Here is a 22,287-nt window from a genome sequence, read left to right on the forward strand (position 1 = left end):
TCAGGCAGTGCCTCTAACACACACTGGCTACATGATCCTAGATGAATGAGTACCAATTATTACTCTAGGTCACTCTATAATACACTTGCATATCAAGAAGGTGTTTCCTCACCCAGAAATTCCCCATATCAATGAAATTATAGACTTATTCCCTAGCACAGTGTAGCAAATACTATGTTTTTTTTTTTATTTTGGTAGGGTCTTCTGATTTCATTGGTATTGATAATTCTAAATGAGAGTACTCCTTTTACTAATACAAATCAGTGCCTTTTTTTGCATTTATATTTTTAGAGTTGCCTGGGGGCAGCATCTGTGAGGTAGAATGTGAAGCCATGTACTCTTGAGTCCAGTACTGCCCCTCTACCCTTTGTGCCATGTGGGTGGCATCTCACGACCAGAGCTTATGCTAGACCTTGGCTTCCCTAGCCTTGTACCTCAAACATTCCTTTTTTTTAAACCTTCATTAACTCTTACAGACACTTAATATCCTTGTAGTTTTTACTAGAACTAGAAAAAAAAAAGCCCAGAGAGATCACTTAGCAAAACATATATATGTGTGTGTATGTTAAAAGAGAGAAAGAAAAATTAAATTCCATGAAGGTCAATTATGGACTACCAATCAGATTTATTTTTCTGATTTTTGCAAAATAGTGCTACTACCTTCTCTGATTCTGCCATCCATCTTGAATTACTGTTTCACTTTTGATGTTGTGTTCCCATCACCTAGTATGGTGTTTGGCGTTTGGTAAACACTTAATAAATTTTCTCTTCATCCACTCATTTATTCATTCACTCACTCACTCAGCTTGTGGCAAAGTGGATAGAATTCTGGGCTTAAAATCAGTGATCTGTTTAATTTCTACCTCAGATGCATATTGGTTTTATGACCATCATGAAGTCATTCCACCTCTTTCAGCCTTAGTTTTCTCTTCTCTAAAATAATGTGTGTGTGTGTGGACAAGTTGACTTCTAAGAAACTTCCAGCTGTATATCTAGGATACTGATTCAGCATAAGTACCCTCAAATTCTATTGCCCTCCCATCCAATCTTACCCTCTATCCTTTCTGGATGTGTTCTATACATCCCTTTATACTATGGATACATGTTATATTTCCCACTGTAGTGTCAGCTTCTTAAGTGTAAGCATTGTTTTACTTATCTCTTTGTATTCCCAGTGCCAAGGACAATGCCTGAGACAATTTGTTTTGAATGAATGCAAATGACTGCTTAGTGGATTAATAAAATTGAGAAGCCAATAATGTAGCAAAAGAAGAAGGATTTACATTCAGATATATATCTTCCCAGATAATCAATATATTTAAGAAGAAAAATAAGTTACCAACCAAAGGGTGATGTGTTTCACTCACTTAAATTTTTCAGGGATCTGACCTAATCTAATCCAACATACTTTTCATTCACATTCATCTATGTTCCAGGCATTGTACTAGGTTCTGGGGATTAAAAGACAAAAACCATAAACAAGGACAAACAAAAAAATCAAATCACATGGAAACAAACAACAATAAAAACGTCTCCTGTCCTCAAGCTTCTATGAGGTACTTCCCTCTACTGATACAGATTGTATCCCTTTAAGAACTGCTATTACCAAGAAGTATCATCATGTAGTATCCAGTCTTCTGATGAAGAAATTATCTGCATTCCACCCCATGATCATTAGCTGAGAGACATGTAGGCTATCCTTATCAGGATTCAGTAAAAAAAAGAAAAAGTGCTGAGTTTGGAGGCAGGAGACTGGTTTTTAATTCTGGCTCTGTCATGTACAATCAGTATCACTTTGGACAACATAATTTTTCTGAACCTTAGCTTTCTAGTCTATTGAAGGTGGGGGTTGGACTAACTGCCCTGTAAGATTCCATCCCATTGTAAACATATGATACTATGACTAGGCTTTTCTGCGCACACATCCCATCATGTTAGAGTTTTCTAGAGTTTGTTCTCCCCTGGGAGAGCACAGAGCAACTTCCACATCCCAACATGGCATCAGAAGAATACTTTGATAGAGGGCTCATAAAAATAGCTTCAGTCCTTGTTTTATGTAAACCTTTAAATACTTGTTCATGGTTGTAGATTTATCAAGACAACATTTGACCTTGAGAGAAGAGTTAGATAAATGTTACTCCCACTCTTCATTGAAGAGGTGGGGGTCTTTGACTCAGTAATATTGCATAAACCATCATACGATGTCATTGCATTGTTTAGTTTGCATGATTTTTGTTTCTTAAATATTTATTACAAGTGGAGGTCACCTGAGGAGAAGAGGGGAAAGGAGGATTAATAAAATAAATGTGAAGTTATATTCAAATGGCATCAATTCTTGAAATGAGTCAACAGAACAGAATTAGTAGTATACCTAGTTTCCAGAGGTTAATGAATACTTAGGCTAAGTGACTAAAAATTAACTTGATAGGGAAATAAATGCCAATCAAAGTAGTGTTCCTTCATAACAATTTTATTTTGTAATATAATTGTAGTTCACTATGTTTTCTTATCAGTCAAGATATCATATAGAGCTTCCAATATGAAGGATACAGAATGTTCTTCTAAGTGCATTAAGCCCCAAGATAGGACCAATTCATTGCCAGAGGTGGTATCATTTCCAGTTGAGTAATGTGTGGAATTCCAAAGGATAATTCAAGGAAAAGCAGCTATTTCCCTTATCTGGGATATACTGCATGGAAAAAGCGTGGAGCAAGCCATTTGGGGAAGGGCCGCTAGTCACAACCCTGGTGTTCTGGAAAAGGAGGAAGATCCTACCTTTGTGATTTAGGACTACCAAAAGCAACTCTTATATCTGTCCATTCCCTAAATAGGTTTGGCTGCCAGGAAGAATTTTAATCCCAGCTTCGGGTAAAGACAATTGATGCTTCTAAAGAGAAAAATGGCCTGGTTTAGAAGTAGAGTAACATCAGACAAAATCTACAATAATATGAGAATGGAGATAGAGAAAATGAAACAAACAAGCTTATTGATGATAAATTCTAACAAGATGAAGTGAGGGTCAGGGAGAGTGGACCCAGGGCAATCCATTGGATTTTTGGATAGAATTCAGCATCCCCAAAAAGTACAGTCAAGTATAGTACAGGTGGGTTCCTATGAGGGAAAATTATATGGGTCAAATAGTTCCAGCCACTAGGGACATGGAATGGTGAGTTCTGACTCTGAAGTGTAGGTCATTTTCGGGGACTGGTGCTGACTTATGCTAGGGGATATGGATAGTTGATAGTCAACCTCCTTGCTGGAAGGGAAGGGGCTTTAGGCTGTAATTAGAGGCATTACTTTGACATGATGACTCAGGGGATTTGAATGAATCCAGGGCTTTTTCAATTGGCAGGACTGGTAGCTACAGAATTGCTTACAGATGGAAATATATGAGAGTTTGTCAGGAAAACTAAATTAAATCAATCAGCAATATTTATTTTGTTCCTACTGTTTGCCAGTAAGCCCTGGGAATACAAAGACAAAAGAGAAATAGTCATTGTCCTTCAAGGATCTTGCATTCTATCACTAAAACCAGCATGTGAAGATATAGGTAAATACAAAAGAGATTTAAAATAAATATAAAAGGATTTTATAGGAAGAGTATAAGTAACTTAAAGGCGGGGTGGGAAGAGAAAGTCTTCATTTCTATATGTGAGCAACAGTTGTTGACAGACATGTGTAAGTACTGAAATATCCTGGGAAAACCTCAATATATCTTGAAGCTGTCTACCCATTTGTAGAGTGATACAAACAGAAAGACTGGTTGATAATTAATCAGATTCAAAGAGGTCCTTGACATAAGCAATTAGTTGGTAGCTTCAATCTAATTGAAGATGGGGACAAAGCCAAGATGGTGGAGTCAAAGCAGTGACTTGCTTGAGCTCTCCCCCAAACCCCTGCAAATACCTGTAAAAATGACTTAAAACAAATTCTAAAACAGCAGAACCCACAAAAAGATAAAGTGAAACAAATTTCCAGTCCAAGACAACCTGGATGGTTAATCAGAAAGGTATATCGCTCCAGGCTGGGAGAGGAATACAATTCAACGTGGGCAGCAGGCCTCAGCAAAACTGGAGCAGGCCTCAGAGGACTAAATCATGGGCAGCTGTGGTGGTTTCCAGACTTCTCAACCCGTGAATGCTAAAGACAACTTAGAAGATCAGTAGGAAAAGTCTCTGTCTGTGGTGAGAGAGAAGTATGGTGAAAGAGAAGCACGATGAGAGAGAAGCATGACGTGGTGGTCCTAGGCCCAGTCGCTGAGTGCAGCCCTGGGGCAGGGGCTGCCTGCTGAGCTTGTGATCCACAGACTGAGAGGGAATCAAGTGGCTGATCAGAGGGGGATTACCGGGATCTCTTTGCTGGTGCAGGATTCTCTTGCTTTGCCCATGCTTGGATCTGGGTCACAGTTCTTCCTGGAGAGAGAAGGAGCACTGGTGTAGGGAAGCTTGTAGTGGTGGTAGAGAAGAAATCCTCCTCACAGTTCCAAGATAGAAAACAGTGCTTGTGGAGACTCATAGACCAGAGCACAGGCCAGGAAAGGAGTAAACACCTTGACCTTGATCATAGCACCTTGGAAGAAATCAAAATTCTCAGGTCCCTAGAACTATCTCTGAAAACAGCTACACAAAACTCCTGAAGCTTGGGACAGTACATTCTCCAAACTGAAAGCAGACTCCTACCTTAACAAAGAATTTATAACTCAAGTAATTGTCTGGGATCATGAGCAAGCAGCACAAAAAAGAGTCAGACCATAGAATCTTACTTTGGTGACAAAGAAAATCAAAACATAAAACCAGAAAAAGACAACAAAGTCAAAGCTCCTATATCCAAAACCTCCAAGAAAAATATGAATTGGTCCCAGATCATAGAAGAGCTCAAAAAGGATTTTGAAAAGCAAGTAAGAGAAGTAGAGGAAAAACTGAGAGTGATGCAAGAAAATCATGAAAAACAAGTCAACAGCTTGCTAAAGGAGACCCAAAAAAATACTGAAGAAAATAACACCTTAAAAAATAGCCTAACCCAAATGGTAAAAGAAGTCAAAAAAGTCAATGAGGAGAAGAATGCCCTAAAAAGCAAAACTGACCAAATGGAAAAGGGAGTTCCAAAGCTTACTGAAGAAAACACTTCCTTAACAATTAGAACGGAGCAATTGGAAGCTAGTGACTTTATGAGAAATCAAGGCACTGTAAAATAAATTCAAAAGAATGAAAAAATAGAAAACAATGTGAAATATCTCATTGGAAAAACAACTGACCCAGGGGCAACTAGGTGGTCTGATGGATAGAGCTCCGGCACTGGATTCAGGAGGACATGAGTTCAAATCCAGCCTCAGACACATAACACTTAATAGCTGTGTGACCCAGGGCAAGTCACTTAACCCCCATTGCCCAACCACATCAAAACAAAACAAAACAAAACAAAAGAGAAAGAAAAAAGACAAGCAACTGATCTGGAAAATGAATCCAGGAGAGAGAATTTAAAAATTATTGGACTATCTGAAAGCCGTGATCAAAAAAAGAGCCTAGACATCATTTTTCACGAAATTATCAAGGCAAACTGCCCTGATATTTTAGAACCAGAGGGCAAAATAGAAATGGAAAGAATACACTGATCACCTCCTGAAAGAGATCCCCAAAGGAAAACTCCTAGGAATATTGTAGCCAAATTTCAGAGTTCCCAGGTCAAGGAGAAAATATTGCAAGCAGCCAGAAAGAAACAATTCAAGTATTGTGGAAACACAATCAGGATAACACAAAATTTAGCAGCTTCTATATTAAGGGACCACAGGGCATGGAATATAATATTAGGGAGGGCAAAGGAGATAGGATTACAATCAAGAATCACCTACCCAGCAAAACTGAGTATAATCCTTCAGGGTTAAAATGATCATTCGGTGAAATAGATGATTTTCAGGTATTCTTGATGAAAAGACCAGAGCTGAATAGAAAATTTTACTTTCAGATACAAGACTCAAGAGAAACATGAAGAGGTAAACAGGAAAGAGAAATCATAAGAGACTTATTAAGATTGAACTGTTTACATTCTGCATGGAAAGATGATATTTGTAACTCATGAGTCTTTTGTCAGTATTAGAGTATTTGGAGGGAAAAATTATATCTATCTATATCTATATCTTTATCTTTATATATATATATCTATGTATGTATATATGTATATATACATATATACATACATGTGCATGTGTGTTTGTATATGTATATACACATAGATAGATAACTAAAGGGCAAAGGGTGAGTTGAAGATGAAGGGATGATATCTGGAGAATAAAATTAAGGGGTGAGAGAGAGCTATACAGAGATAAGGAGAAAGGGAGAGGTAGAATGGGGTAAATTATCTCACATAAAAGAGACAAGAAAAGGCTTTTGCAATGGGGGATAACAGGGGAAGGTGAGAGGGAATGAGTACATCTTATCCTCATTGTATTTGGCTTAAGGAGAGAATAACATTGACACTTAATTGGGTATGGAAATCTATCTTACCCTATAGGAAAATAGGGGGTGAAAGGGACAAGAGAGCAGGATGATGATAGAGGGGAGGGCAGATTGGAGGAGGGAGTTATTAGAAGCAAACACTTCTCAGGAGGGACAGGGTCAAAAGAGAGAATAGAATAAATGGGGGGGTGGGATAGGATGAATGGAAATACACTTAGTTTTTCACAACATGACTACTATGGAAGTGTTCTGCATGACTACACATGTATAATTTGTATTGAGTTGCTTGACTTCTCAATAAGGGTGGATAGAGAGGAAAGAAGGGAGAAAATTTAGAACCCAAAGTTTTAAAAACAAAAATTAAAAGAAAAAAAATGTTTTCGCATGCAACTGGAAAATAAGATACACAGGAAATGGGATATACAAATATATCTTACCTTACAGGAAAATTGAAGGGGAATAAGATAAGAGAAGGGGGGGGAGATAGAAGGGAGGGCAGATTAGGAGAAGGGGTATTCAGAATGCATGCCATCTTGTGATGGAAGGTGGGACAAGATGGGGAGAAAATTTGGAACACAAAATCTTATGGAAATGAATGTTGAAAACTAAAAATAAATAAATTATTAAAAAAATAAAAATAAGAACAATTTACTTGGAGATGAGCACCTGCTAGTTGCATGAGGTCCCTAGAGGCCAATTATGCATCAGTTTGTCTGCCCTGGTGAGGTTGATCGTGCTTATAGGTCATTTTGTTTGATTAAGTCTTGGGGGACTTAGAGTCATTCATGTCCAAAGTAGAAGAGAACCGTTCAGATATGTTTGGTTATCATTGTCCTTGGATTTGATTTGTTTCACCATTAAAAGAGATTAAGATTATTATTGTGAATTCCACGATATGCCTCAATAATGCCTGTTAAAAATATTGCGTAACACATTGCCTTCTGTAGCGCAACATAGAATCTCCACGTCTGTTTTGCTTATTTTTTTTGTTTGTTTTTGCTTTAAGTCTTTGAATTTAGGACTTCAGAATGAGTCTGTAATAGAGCCAACCTAGACTTCAGGTTTAAACTTTTGCAGATTATCATATGGACCCTACCTCTCTTCCCCTCAGTGAGTTACCTTTTCTATCTATGGTGATTGCTTTAGTGGTTATTCATGTAAGTGCCCCCAGAAAACCTCTATAATTATTGTTATCTCCTTTTCATCATTTCTACTCCTTCTCTATTGCACTATTGCTGCTATTCTCTCCTCCCCCTCCTCCCCATGACACATGATGAAGACGATGACAGAAACAAAAATTAACAAGATAACAAATATTTATACAGTGCATAAAACGTTATAAGTACTTTATATTCCTTATCTGTTCTGATCCTTCAACAAATCTATGGGTTAGGTAGTTGCTAATGTTAAGCTCATATGGAAAAAGGCACAGAAAGACTATATAACTTGCCTATGGTCACAGAACTAATAAATGCTAGAGACATAATTTGACTTCAAGTCTCTGATGATTTTAAGTCTAACACTTCTGTACCATGCATGAATGCTCTATAGCAAAAGGAGAAAGAATAATTAAAAAAAAACACTGGGTTAAACTTCAGGAGAATATCAACTAGCTACTTACTTATTTTCTGGTTCACAACTTTCTCTTATATTCAAGGAAGACAATACCTGCATCTTTCTGTCTCCTTTGTCCTTAATTGTTCTAAAGTATGTTAATTGGATCTTTCTTCTGCATCACTCCCTATCTTCATTTTATACATTTGTGTACATGTCACATATCTCATATACATAATATACAAGTTCTTTGAGATCAAGTACTTTATAATGTATAATCTTTATTTCACACCTATGTCTCACATTATAGGTTTATTAAAATAATTGAATCATAATGATCTAATATACATAATACATAGATGTGATAATTTAAACAAAAGTATGTGAAAATTATAGAGATTCATGAAATTGATACTTTGATAAATTTGTGATTTCAGCCTTCTAGATTCTGCCTCCCTGAATGCAGAAAATAGTACTTATATCCTCACTCTTTCTCCTTTTTTGCCATGTCCACCCACAAATCCTAGATAGATTATCAGTCCAGAGAAAAAAAAAAGGTCCTGGGACGGTGGTGGCGACAGCAGGGCAGCTGGGGAGTGGGAGGTGGGGGATGGGGAGAGCCAGGAGAAGATGACGATGTGGAAGAAGGATGGCGGCCCAAAAGTAAAGTACTACGAGGCCACAGACATGGTGACTCAGTTTGATAATATTTGGTTTTGGCTCGGCAAGAACTGTAAGAAGTACATTCAGGCTGAACCACCCACCAAGTCTTTATCTAGTCTAGTGGGACAGTTGCTACAGTTCAAGGATGACGTATTTGGCAAACACGTGAGCAACACACCACTCACCAAGCTTCTGATCAAACATTTCCTAGATTTCCAGAATCCATCCTGCATGGACCAAGATGTAGGAAATGTTCATGACCGTTGAGAAGTCCTTTGTGCAGAATAACTGCTTGGTTCACCAAATATTTTCCTACACCCTGAGACTGACCTTAAGTTCCTAGGGAAATTGAAGGACATTATCAAAAGGCATCAGGGAAACAGTAACTGAGAGAAGAACAATGCCTCCCATATATTATGCCCTGTTCCTGGGAACCTGGAGGAAAAGGAATGGGTACGGCTAGTCATGAAGAGGGTCAAATGAGTTCTTTTGCACTGGGCTACTATTCTGACAGTTATGACACCTGGATTCCAGCAAGTGAAATTGAAGCTTCTGTGGAAGATGCACACACACCAAAGAAACCAAGGAAAGTTCATGCAAATTGGTTCTGGATACAGATATTTTCAACAAATGGATGAATGAAGAAGACTATAAAGTGAATGATGAAAAAAAACCCTGTGTCTCACCAGAGAAGATCCCAGCTAAGACACTGATAGATGAGGTGAACAGCCCAGATTCAGACAAGTGGGGCAGGAAAGACAGTAACTACAAGAAAAGAAAGTGTTCTCCCTCCCCTTGTCTGACCCCTGAAGCCAAAAAGAAAAATACAAAGAAGGGCCCCTTAACACCTTATGCTAAGTCAAAGTGTGGGCATCTAGAAGAAGAGCAAGAAGATTTGACCAAGGACGTGGAGCCCTCACCAGTCCCCAATGTGGAGGAAATGACACTGCCCAAAACGATCAATACCAAAAAGGACTCAGGATCGTCACCAGTTAAAGGAGGCACCATGACTGATCTTGATGAACAGGAGGATGAGAGCATGGAGACCCCAGGCAAGGATGAGGATGAGAGCAGAACTGGCAGCAAGGGCGAACAGACAAAAACCCTTGACCTTCATGAAGACAATGTGACCAAACAGACTCATCATGTCATCATCCCTAGCTATGTGACCTGGTTTGATTATAATAGCGTCCACACCATTGAGGAGGGCTGTGCCAGAATTCTTCAATGGCAAGAACAAATCCAAGACTCCAGAAATCTACCTGGTCTATTGAAACTTCATTATTGATACCTATCAACTGAACCCTCAAGAGCACCTCACCTCCTCTGCCTGCCACCAGAACCCAGCAGGTGATGTCTGTGCCATCATGAGGGTCCATGCCTTCCTGGAAAAGTGGGTTCTAATCAACTACCAGGTGGATGCATAAAGCAGACTAACTCCCATGGCACTCCTGCCCACTTCTTACTTCCATGTGCTAGCTAACACACCCTCAGGGCTAGTACCGATGTAACCCAAGACACCCCAGGGCTGACCAGTTGATGCTGACAAGACTGGGCAAAAAGGAAAAGAACTAGATGACCTGGCATCAGAGACAGTTAAGGGAAAGCCAGAGCTGCAAACCTCAGCTTCCCAGCAAATGTTTAAGTTTGCTGACAAAGGCAAAGAGAAACCAACAGACATGAAGGATTTTGGAATACGGACAGATACGTACACCAGAAGGAATGTAGCCTCCAAGAGCAAAGCGGCAGCCAGTACAAGCCACAGATGGACAGAACAGGAGACACTGCTTCTTCTAGAGGCACTGGAAATGTATAGAGATGACTGGAACAAGGAGTTGGAACATGGAGGGAGTTGCACACAGGATGAATGCGTACTGCACTTCCTCCATTTGCCCATTGAGGACCCATACCTAGAGGACTTAAAGGCCTCACTGAGGCCCCTTGCCTACCAGCCTATTTCCTTCAGCCAGTCTGGTAACCCTGTCATGAGCACTACTACCTTCCTGGCCTCTGTGGTTGCCCCCCAAAGTGGCTTCTGCTGCTGCCAGGTCAGCCTTAGAGCACTTCTCCAACATGAAAGAAGAGGTTCCCATAGCCATGGTGGAGGCCTAAGTTCTCAAGGTGGAGGAAGCAGCCAAAATATCAGGCAAAGCAGACCCATCCTTTGGTTTGGAGAGTAGTGGCATTGCAGGAACCACCTCTGATGAACCTGATTGGATTGAAGAGAGTGGGACTGATGAGACTTGGGCAGAAGGCCAAGTTGCAGAGGAGAAAAAAAGAGCCTAAGGAACTATGGGAAGGAGGTACCATCACAGAGGAAGAAGTAAAGGATAAACCAAGTGAAGCACCCAAAAGCAGGAAGAAAAGGGGAAGGAAGGTGATATTGAGAAAGAGTTAGAGAAGAGTAATGGGGGAACACATGACTGATCAGGAAAAAGAAAAGCAGCCAAAGGAAGGGCAGGAGGAGGTGCTAAAGGATGTGGTTGAGGCTGAAGGTGAGAGGAAAACCAAGGTAGAGCAGGACATTAGCAAAGGCAACTCTCCACTGTTGCCACTGCTGCCTTGGCAGTGGCTGCTGTAAAAGCAAGCTCTTGGCTGCAGTTGAAGAGAGGAAGATCAAGTCCCTGGTGACTCTGCTAGTGGAGACTGAGATAAAGAAGCTGGAGATCAAACTTTGGCACTTTGAAGAGCTGGAGACTATCATAGACCATGAGTGAGAGGCCCTGGAGTAGAAGAGGCAGCAGCTCCTGGCTGATAGACAGGCCTTTCACATGGAACAGCTGAAGTATGCAGAGATGAGTCCACAGCAGCAGCATTTCCAGCAAATGCACCAACAGCAACAGCAGCTTCCCCCAAACTTACCCCCTGACTCCCAGCCAGTACCACCCACAGGAGCCACTGTGCCACTCCCTACCCACAGCTTGGCTGTGGCTCCACCCTCTGTGGCCCCTACTCCTGCTGGTACTGGGGCTGCTCCTGGTGGCTTGGCCCCCACTGAACAGATGAGAGAGACAGGGTCAGGCTCAGGGTCACAACAGCTACAACCAGCTGGGCACAACTCCCCAGCCCAGGACAATCCTGCCTGGAACACTGGACTACATGGCCCCTCACTGTTTTCTAGCCAGCAAACTCCTTCCTCAATGATATCAGGGGCACTGCCAGGCAGTGGGCACCCAAGTGTGTCTGGTAATGCTCTTTTGGGCTTGCCTTTCAGCATGGCACTTCCTCCTCTTCCATCATCCATCATCCCATTTAGTAGCCTTGTTGATTCCATTAATATGAACTTTCCTCCTCCTCCTAACCTGCATGGGCATCACCACAATCTCCCATTTGTCCTGGGAACCCTCCCCCTACCTAACCTGCCTGTGTCCATGGTGAGCCCTCTACATCCTAATTGGCCAGCAACCACCAACAGGCCATCCTCCTTGCCTCTTGGGCCAGGGATGTGATCCACTGCAGCCCTGAGCCCTGCTATTGTGGCAGCTGTTCAGGGCAACTTCATGTCCAGTGCCAGCTTGATCCCAGACCTAGGCACCCCAATACTCCCATATCCCACAGCCCTCAGCCCAGCCACAATCACACCAGAGCCACCTTTGCAGTGAGGAGCCAACAGGACACCTCTTCTTTGCCTATTACTGGTTTGGAGACTTGACCTCCTGGAACAGCCTGTCCACCCCAAAGGACAGAATGTGCTGCCTCCCCTACCCCCCTTTACAAGTTGGACATCTCTCCAGCCTTGACATACCATCACTATGTAAGGAAAGTCTGTCTTTCCCATTCCCCACCATGTCTGTGCCTCAAAGGCACAATGTTTATATCTGAATGTATCAAGACTTTTATTTAAAAGAGATTACTAATGTCTGGGGAAGGAGATAGGAGGAGAATACTATACTACAGAATAGAGCTAGTAGGGAGGTACTGGTTGTGGGTATTTATACCAGGTTCTGATTAACCACTTCTTAGGGGTATATCCCCCTCTTATTGCAGCTTTGTGGAATTTAAAAAAAAAGATAATAAATTCATTAGTTCAATATTTTTTTAATTTCAATTTTATTAATTTTCCTTTGGTTTTCAATAGTTTTAATTTGGTGTTTAATTGAGGATTTTTAATTTGTTCTTTTTCAGTTTTTTTAGTTGTATGCCCAATTCATTGATCTCCTCTTTTTCTATTTTATTTTTGTAAGCATTTTGAGATAAAAAATTTCCCCTAAGAACTGCTTTTGTTGCATCCCATAAGTTTTGGTATGTTGTCTCATTATTGTCATTCTCTTGAATTAAATTACTGATTGTTTTTATGATTTGTTGTTTGACCCAATCATTTTTAGGGTTAGATTATTTAGTTTCCAATTATTTTTAGTCCATCTTTCCCTGGTCCTTTATTACATACAATTTTTGTTGCATCATGATCTGAAAAGGATGTATTTAATATTTCTGCCTTTCTGCATTAGATTGTGAGGTTTTTGTACCCTACTACATGGTCAATTTTTGTGTGTGTGCCATGTGCCACCAAGAAAAAAGTATATTCCTTTCTATCCCCATTCAGTTTTGTCCACAAGTCTATCACACCTAACTTTTCTAATGTTCTATTCACCTCCTTAACTTCTTTCTTGTTTATTTTGAGGTTAGATTTATCTAGTTCACAGAGGGGGAGATTGAGGTCCCCCACTAGTATAGTTTTGCTGTCTATTTCTTCCTGTAACTCCCTGAACTTCTCCTCTAAGAATCTGGATGCTATACCATTTGGTGCATATATGTTTAGTAATGATATTACTTCATTGTCTATGGTGCCTTTTAGCAGGATGTAGTTTCCTTCCTTATCTCTTTTGATAAGATCTATTTTTGCTTTTGCTTTGTCTGAGATCAGGATTGCTACCCCTGCTTTTTTTTACTTCAACTGAAGCATAATATATTTTGCTCCAGCCTTTTACCTTTACCCTGTATGTGTCACTCTTTTTCAAATGTGTTCCCTGTAAACAACATATTGTAGGGTTATGGTTTTTAATCCAATCTGCTATACACTTCCGTTTTATGGGAGAGTTCATCCCATTCACATTTACAATTATAATTACTATCTATGTCTTTTTCTCTATCCTTTTTCCCCCTGTTTATGCTTTTCTTTCTCCTTTCTCCTTTCCCTCCTTCACTAGTGTTTTGTTTTTGATCACCACCCCCTTTAGTCCCTCCTCCCTTCTATTAGCCCTTTCCCTTTTCTTCCCCTTTACCCTTACTGCTTCTTCCCTCCCTTCTATCCTGCTTCCCTTTTCTTTCCCCTTTCCCCTCCTACTGCCTATAGTGCAAGTTAGATTTCTATACCTAACTGATTATGTTATTCCCTTCTTGAGCCAAATCTGATGAGAGTAAGGCTCAAACAATGCTCATCCCCCTCCCTTCTTTCCCTCTACTCTAATAGGTTTTTGTGTCTTTTCCTGTAATGTAATTTACCCTTGTCTGTCTCCTCCTTTCTCAGTACATTTTCTTAGATCAGACTAATCCACTTACTTGGATCCATTTAACCCACTTGATTAGATTTTTTTGTTTATCATTACATCAAAGTCAACTTATATCCACCCCCTTTATGTATACTTCTTTAACATGGTGTAATAACAATACAGTTCTCAGGAGTTGCAAGTGTCATCTTCCCTTGTAGGGATGTAAACAGTTTGCCCTTATTAACAACATATTGTATCTTTCTGTTCCATTTACTTTTTTATGTCTCTCTTGAATCTTGTACTTGAAGATCAAATTTTTTTGTTGAGCTCTGGTCTTTTTATCAGGATGGTTTGGAAGTCTCCTATTTCATTGAATATCCATCTCCTCCCCTCAAATATCATGATCATTTTCACTGGGTAGTTTATCCTTGGCTGCAATCCAAGCTCCTTTGCTTTATGGAATATTATGTTCCATACTTTACAGTCTTTTAATGTAGAAGCTGCAAGGTCTTGTGTAATCCTAACTGCGGTTCCATGGTATTTAAATTGTTTCTTTCTGGCTGCTTGCAGTATTTTCTCTTTGATCTGATAATTTTGGAAATTGGCTATTATATTCCTTGGCATTTTCAATTTGGCATCTCTTTCAGGCTGTGAGCGGTAGATTCTTTCTATGGCTATTTCACCTTCTGGTTCTAGGACTTCAGGGCAGTTTTCCTTTACAATTTCCTAAAAGATACTTTCCAGGCTCTTTTTTTTCATCATGATTTTCAGGTAGACCAATAATTTTTAAATTGTCTCTCCTGGATCAATTTTCCAGGTCAGTTGTTTTACCCATTTTTCATCTTTTTTTAAATTTATTTTTGTTTCTGTTTGACTGATTCTTGCTCTCTCATAGAGTCATTAGTTTCCATTTGTCCAATTCTAGTTTTTAACAATTTGTTTTCTTCTATTAGATTTTGTACTTCCTTCCCCAATTGGTCAATTGTATTTTTAAGGGACTTGTTTTCTTCAGTGTACTTTTTTTTTTTCCAGTTGACCAATTGTGCTTTTTAGGGACTTGTTTTCTTCAGTATACTTTTTTTCCAATTGGCCAATTATATTTTTAAGTACTCCTCTACTTCTCTCATTTGACTTTTAAAATCCTTCTTGAGCTGTTCTAAGAAGACTTTTTGGGCTTCAGACCAGTTCATATTCCCTTTTGATGTTGCAGATGTGGGTTTGTTGACAATGTTGTCCTCTTCAGAATTTCTGTCTTAATATTCACTCTTCTCATAATATGAATCTATCATATGCTTCTTTTTACTCACGGTGTTTCTTTATTCCCTGACCTTTAAAGAGATTGAACTCTCCTGCTGGGGAGCAGAGGGCACTGACTGAAGCTTCTTGTGTTGGGAGCCTAGGTCTTGGTCACTGGCTTTGTGAGCTGGGGCCTCTTATGTTGGCAATTGGAGGCTGTAGGGTTCTGGCAGCTTACCTGGTGCTGGGCTGGAATCAACAAGGCTGGAACTCTTGGCAACTCTAAGTTGCTTTCTTCAGCTCCTTTCAGATGAATGCTGCAGTGTGTTTCTCTGCCTGGGGCCCTTTGTAGTGCTGCTTTCCTTATTTTTGCTGATGCACTGGGAGACCCATTTGCTGTAGAATACCAAGGCACCAGAATCTCCTCCTGATGTGCTAAAGTGGGGCTTTCCACTAGCTGACTGAGATGCCTCCCATTCCATACTGCTCCCCTTCCGCCCAGGGTAATAGGGCCCTTTCCCATTAATCCCTCTAGCTACTTGGGCTACTGCACTGCTGCTCCCTGTCTTTCTTCTGGTTCAGCTGTTCCAGGGGTTTTTGGGGTGATATTTTCTGGACTTTCAGAGGTTTATTGGGGAGGGTGAGAGCGACTACATTTTTTAATCCATCTTGGCTCCCAAAAGTGGAAATCCAAAAGATAATAAATTCAAAAACACTTAAAAAAAGAAAAAAGAGATTCCCCTGTGCTATTTTAGTAATGGGCAGTTATCAATATACCATGAGAGCTGACTTTTTTTTTTCACATTCACACTATGTGACAAACTCACTTCTTTATCTGTTCTTAGTTATTCTGGATTATACCTGAGAGATACTAGAAGGAGCCAAGTGTCAAGAAACCCTGGTTTTTAGTCTCTATGCTTTCACATTACCAGCTGCATTCTTTGGACAATCTTAGACAGTGTGTAGTCACTCATTTGTTCTATAGATCAAAATACTGAAGTCCAGAGAGTTGACCAATATTATGAGAGAGAGAGACAGATAAACAGAGACAGAGAGACAGACAGACAGAAGAGACAGAAGGACAGAGACAAAGACAAAGAGACAGAGACAGAAAGACAGACAGAGACAAAGATGAATAGGCAGAGAGAGGCAGACAGAGAGAGAGAGACAGAGAGAGAGAGAGAACTAGATAACAAAACAAATATACCATATGATACCACACTAGGCTTTTATGTAGCACTTTGATATTTACAAAGTCCTTTCTTTAACTCTTAACTTTGTGCACTTAGCAGCAAATGTACATTTTAGTGATAATGGAACTAAGACTGAGAGATATCATTCACCCTTAACGTCATTAGAGACACAACTGTAACTGGCATTTGATTTCTTTTTTTTTATTCTGGGCCAATCAGGAAGACAAAGGAAGGAGATCTATCTATGGAGAGAAAAAGAGGAAGCTTAACTTAAAGTTTCTACTGTTTTGAAGCACTGACCCTTCTGTGTAGTTGTAGAGAGATATGAGCTGTGGAAAAGATGTATGCCCCAATATACTATTAAGTTTTTGTTTTGTTTTGTTTTGTTTTTTAGGAGTCAGAAGCACATCCTGGAATAAAGCCACTACTCCCACTGCAATGGCCAGTGAGGGTTAGGGCAGAGGTGCAAGGAGGAAGTGTGAAAGATTATGGAACTATTGAGACCTGTAAACTTTGTACTCTGGGGGCAAAGTCATGATCACCCCAATCTAATTGTGTCTTTAGTTGGGGACAGGATTTATACCCAGATATCTTTACTGATGACCAGGATTTATTCCACTGTATTAAGACATATGGCCCCCAGAGCCTATCATGATGCACTCAGAAAATACTTGATAAATACTATTGAACTGTACTGAATTAGAATCAATTATACTTTTCAAGGAGAAAAAAGCTTTATTTTTAGAAATGAATTTAAAAATGAAATTATTAAGCCGTTTTTCAGGCTATCTCATTTTATATGAGATAAAAATCATTTTTACCCATGGAAAGTCTCACTCTTGACCTCATTTGCAATTAGGATCAAACAAGAGATTTAAAATGAAATCAAGAACACAATATTTGTTATTTATGGTCTGTTATTGAAAGTTTATAATCTGCAAAATAATTCAATTTTCTGCTCAGCTTCTCTTCCAATCCATATAATAGGATTTTAATTTATTCTTGTTACTAAGCATTAAAGTGACAGGGCCAATGAAGCATTCATTTTTCAGTTTACCTCTCTTTGAATCATTATCAAAAGCACTAGGGAAATGAGCATAATCTAATACATGATTCAAATATCAAAAATGTACTTGCTGTGATGAATGAGGAAACAAAGATTTCTGACTAAATTAGCCACAGGGAAGTTTGGGGGGAAAGTTATTGTGTTCTCAGAAAAGGCTCATATTCTGAGTATAGAAATTAAGAAAAAAAGGTTTATCCAGAAAGATTTTGAAGTCAAATGTCTGCAGTTTGCATATTCCCCATCAATGTCATCCTAGAAAAAAAGTTTGCTAGCTGGCTTGGAGTGATTTAGAACAGACATATTCTCCTGTTGTCCCACAGCCAGGGCTCTCCTGAAGAATAGCAGTCAGTTTGTAATTCAAGAATTAGAGCAAAGGAGAAGGAGATGAAGGAGAAAAGTGGAAAAGCAATTGGAAAATTGGAAAATCGTTACCATGATTAAAAAAGTCTGGAATTGGAATTGGCTCTAAATGATCACCATCAAAACAAAATGATCAATTACATGTGTTTTGCTCATTCAAAAAGAGATTTGAGACTCCAGACTGTGCATTCCTACTTCCAGGATATCAAGGAGAGCAAAATAGTAGATGACACCTTCACCATGGATGGAGAAACCCAAGTTCTGAATGAACTACAGGCTGTGCTTCATAATGAAGAGTCTGAATTCATCAGTGCTTCCTGTGCCAATATGTTGCTTCATTGGCAGTGGTTTTGGCAGGTGAAGAAGTAGTACCTAAAGCTAAGAGACAGACATTTCAGAGCTAGGAAATTGAGAATTATTAGAACAAATTGCAGAATTTGGAAAATCAGAATTTATCATTTCAAAAAAAAAGTCTAATTCAGAGAACATGAAGTTAGAACATCAGAGGTACTAAAGAATGAAATCATAACACTTCAGGAAAAGAATGAAAAATTGAGATCAAGGGTAAAGACCATAAAATTTCAGGCTACAAATGCATTGGATGAGACAACAAAACTACTGTTAGCTCTGAGAGATTTATAGATTGTCCAGGGAGATCAGATGACAATAATCAGATCAAAGGATATTAGTGACTTGGGAAATATGGTTGCAACACTGAACAGTGAGTTTCAGAAGACACTGAATGATTCTACTGAAAATCAGAAGACTTTGGAAGAAAATTTAGTGTCAATAAAGCATGACCTACTTAAGGTTCAATAACGGTTGAATGTGATTGAAAAGGAACTGGACAAGAAGTTCCAGTAGACCATGGCATACCACAGCCTGAAGGAGATTCTTATGAAAAAGAATGAGCAAATTAAAGATACAAGGGAAAGTATGAAATAGAAAATTAAGGAATATGAAAATTCTGCGATCATAATTAAAATTCGTTTTTAATTTCACTTGTTTTTTCCCCTTGCCTGTCCTTCAATTTCATGTTTACTGCTCATTAAATCTGCTCTGCCTTATGGTCCATGTTTACATGTTAACAACTTTGTCAGTTATTGCTATGGTCTACCAATGAATTCTTATCTTCTGGGAAAAGTCGAGTATCAAGCCTGAAACTATTCTCTGTAAAGTTAGCCTTTTTATAAACTGCTCACCTGAGTATCACCAAGATTATAAAAAAAATCAACCAACAAACATTTATTAAACAAGTACTATATGCCAGACACCATGGAAGTTACAAATACAAAGGTGAGTAAGTTCCTGCCCTCAAGGAGCTTATAGGCTTTTGAAGGATGCAGCATGTTCACCAATAAGTAAATAAAAAAATTTTCAAAGAAACACATGTTGCATTCCAGATTTTTATATGGGGAACAGAAAGTTGACCAATTTGTTTCAAACCACCAACTGGCAAATGTCTCCACTGGGGAACTTAAAATGAATCTAGATTGCTAGGGATTGGGCAAGTCGAGCTGCTTGAAAATCTAAGTTGACTCTGGAGTAGAAGTGAGACAACTTAGGCAGGAGGTAGGGGGGGCACACCAGCCACAGTTTTTGGTGAGGCCACTTGTACTCCATCATGATGCCACAAGGGCACTCTGTGTCATCATTTAAATCTTAGCACACACTCACTTTGAAAAACTTCAGCCAACTAAAGCAGCCAACAATGTGGAGCCATAGAGCATCCATGGAGAATAGAAGTCAGAGGGAGAATCTTAGCAATTACAAAATTAAATGGATGTGATAATAATAATAGTAAGAGTAATATAATAATTTATTGGTGCCTACATATATATGGTGACTACTATGTGCCAGCCACTTTGCTAAGCACTTTAGAATAATTATCTTATTTGATTTTCACAACAATTATGATAATTAGGTGCTATTATTATCCCCATTTCATAGCTTAGGAAACTGAGGCAAACAGAGATTAAGTGATATCCAGCGTCACACAGCTAGGAAATGTCCGAAGGTTTATTTTAACTTACCTTTCTGATTTTAGGCCCGGTGCCCTTTCTATTGTGTCACGAAACAAAAGCCATTTCATCTTTGCTTTGTATTGCCAGAACCTTCCAAGGTCCCTGGTACATGGTGAGTATTTAATAAATGTTTGTTGAATGAGAAAATTAATTATTCTTGTCCTCCCAGATTATTTTATAGATGAAGAAACAATGATGTGGGGGAAAGATGTGGCTTGCTCAACGTGACACAAGTTAAAAACAAAGTAAGACTCAAACCTAGGTGTTATTGTTCAAAAACCAGCACCCTCTATCACCCCAAAGGCTATTTTTAAAGGATGGGACCCCTATATTCTTTCTTTCTGCGTGGAGATCTATTCAACCCACAGTAATATGATCAAAAATATTGTAGAAAACATTACCTCAAGGAACAAATTATACTACACACTTGCTATAGTCTCTTCTAATTCTCAAATTTTGTGATTATGTGATTTTGATCTTGAGTATTCATCAATATGAGCAAGCTATCTGTGCTACATGAGAATGAACCAATCCAAATAGCTTGTATAGATAATATCTATGGAGTAAAAATATTCCTGACCTCAAAAAAATTCTGTGAAATTATTTTCTACTTGATGTTGGATTATGGAAATGTGTATATGAAAAGATTAATCCTGGTGGGTTATAAGGTGGAAAGAATTATAATGAAAAAATATGAAGGACAAAATAATTATTTCTTGAAAATAATAACACAGAATGACTCTAAGCCTTTAATCATTGTGTCATCTCTGTCATTTTAGCTGTAATTAGGCTTGTGATTCACATTTGTTGAAATCTTAAGGACACATGAAAACAAAGGTAATAAACAGGAATTGAGATGATTAACAGAATGTGGACTTTTTATCAGTTTAACTTAGTTACATTATAAAACTTCATGGGTAGACAATTGGAGACAAATGAATAAAGATGATTATTGAGGTGAAAAATATGAAAGAAAAAAATGAACAGTTTGACCTCAATGGAGCTGAGAAAATCAAGTCAATGCTGAATGTTTGGTTTACTATCACATGATAAATACATGAAATCAAGCAAGCCTATCTTTTTAGGTCACAAATAATCTATTAAAGATAATGTTGGAAATAATGAGGGATGAAAACTAAAGGGGCATTTGAGAGAGAAAGAGAAGGAGAGAAAGTAAGAGAGAGAGAGAGAGAGAGAGAGAGAGAGAATTTCATGGTTGAATACTGAATGATGTACCTTGAAATATAACTGAAATGATGAAAAGGGATGGTGAAATAGTGGAATGATGGCCAATTTGCCTCCCTTGCAAGGATTTTTAGACTTCTTTGTGTATGGGGCTCTTGGCTGCTTGGTGAAACCTATGAACTGATTTTCAGAATTTTCACAATAATGTTTCATGCCTACATTCATAACTGAATAAAATGCTAAATTTTAGTTAAAGGCTAGTGAAAAGAAAGATAGTTTCCTATGCAAGTTCCAGACTCTTCTGAAATCTGTCCCAAGATACCTGGTTAAACACCTTGTTTGTTTGTTTTTTGTTTGGTTGGGTTTATTGTTTGTTTGTTTGCTTGTGGAGTTTTTTTAAGACCACCTGCTTGGTCTGCATATCCATTTTCTGCCATAATCAATGCTCCAAGTGATATCTCACAGAATGTCAGAGTTTGAAGTCAACTTAAAGATCAGCTGTTTGAATTCAATTTCACAAATTGTGAAATGGGACCATAAAACAGAAGTAAGCACAACTAATACAGTAACCTTGGCAGAGCTAGTTTGGTGCTTATTACACGCCATTACAGTACCTACAAATAAAAAAGCAATATGGCTTTAAGATGCATATAATTAAGCATTTTAAATGTATGGAATGAGAACATAAAGAGATGCTCCATACTTTCTCCCACACAATGAATTTGGTATGTTTTTGATAGTTTTCTGATTTTCTTTAAGATCCTATAGTAACATATCACTTATTCTTTCCATGAAACATCAGCATACACACACAAACACATACACACACATATACAGACATACATACATGTATGTGTGCCAAATATAGAAAATATTAACCTTTTGTATCACTATGTGAAAATCTTTAGGACAGAATTATTAATTATTAACAATAATGATACATCATTTGAATAAAATTAGATTGTTGATGAGGGGTTCTAAAATTGAAATTTTTTTGCATATTTGGCATGTGCTTGGACGAAGCAAGTAGAAGATTTACAGCATGAGCACCTCATTATTTTTAATTAATTAATTTATTTTTAGTTTTCAACAATCACTTCCATAAGCTTTAGAGTTTAAAATTTT

General features: G+C 38.6%; 2 pseudogenes; both read left to right on the plus strand.

Annotated features, from left to right (window-relative positions):
- Positions 1-8,636: 8,636 nt before the first annotated feature.
- On the plus strand, positions 8,637-12,271 carry LOC114026965 (annotated as a pseudogene).
- A 5,784-nt stretch (positions 12,272-18,055) lies between these two features.
- LOC114026861 lies at positions 18,056-18,898 on the plus strand (annotated as a pseudogene).
- Positions 18,899-22,287: the final 3,389 nt, after the last annotated feature.

Source organism: Vombatus ursinus, unplaced genomic scaffold (genome assembly GCF_900497805.2).
Source record: "Vombatus ursinus unplaced genomic scaffold, bare-nosed wombat genome assembly UNPS02014847.1, whole genome shotgun sequence".
Lineage (NCBI taxonomy): Eukaryota > Metazoa > Chordata > Mammalia > Diprotodontia > Vombatidae > Vombatus > Vombatus ursinus.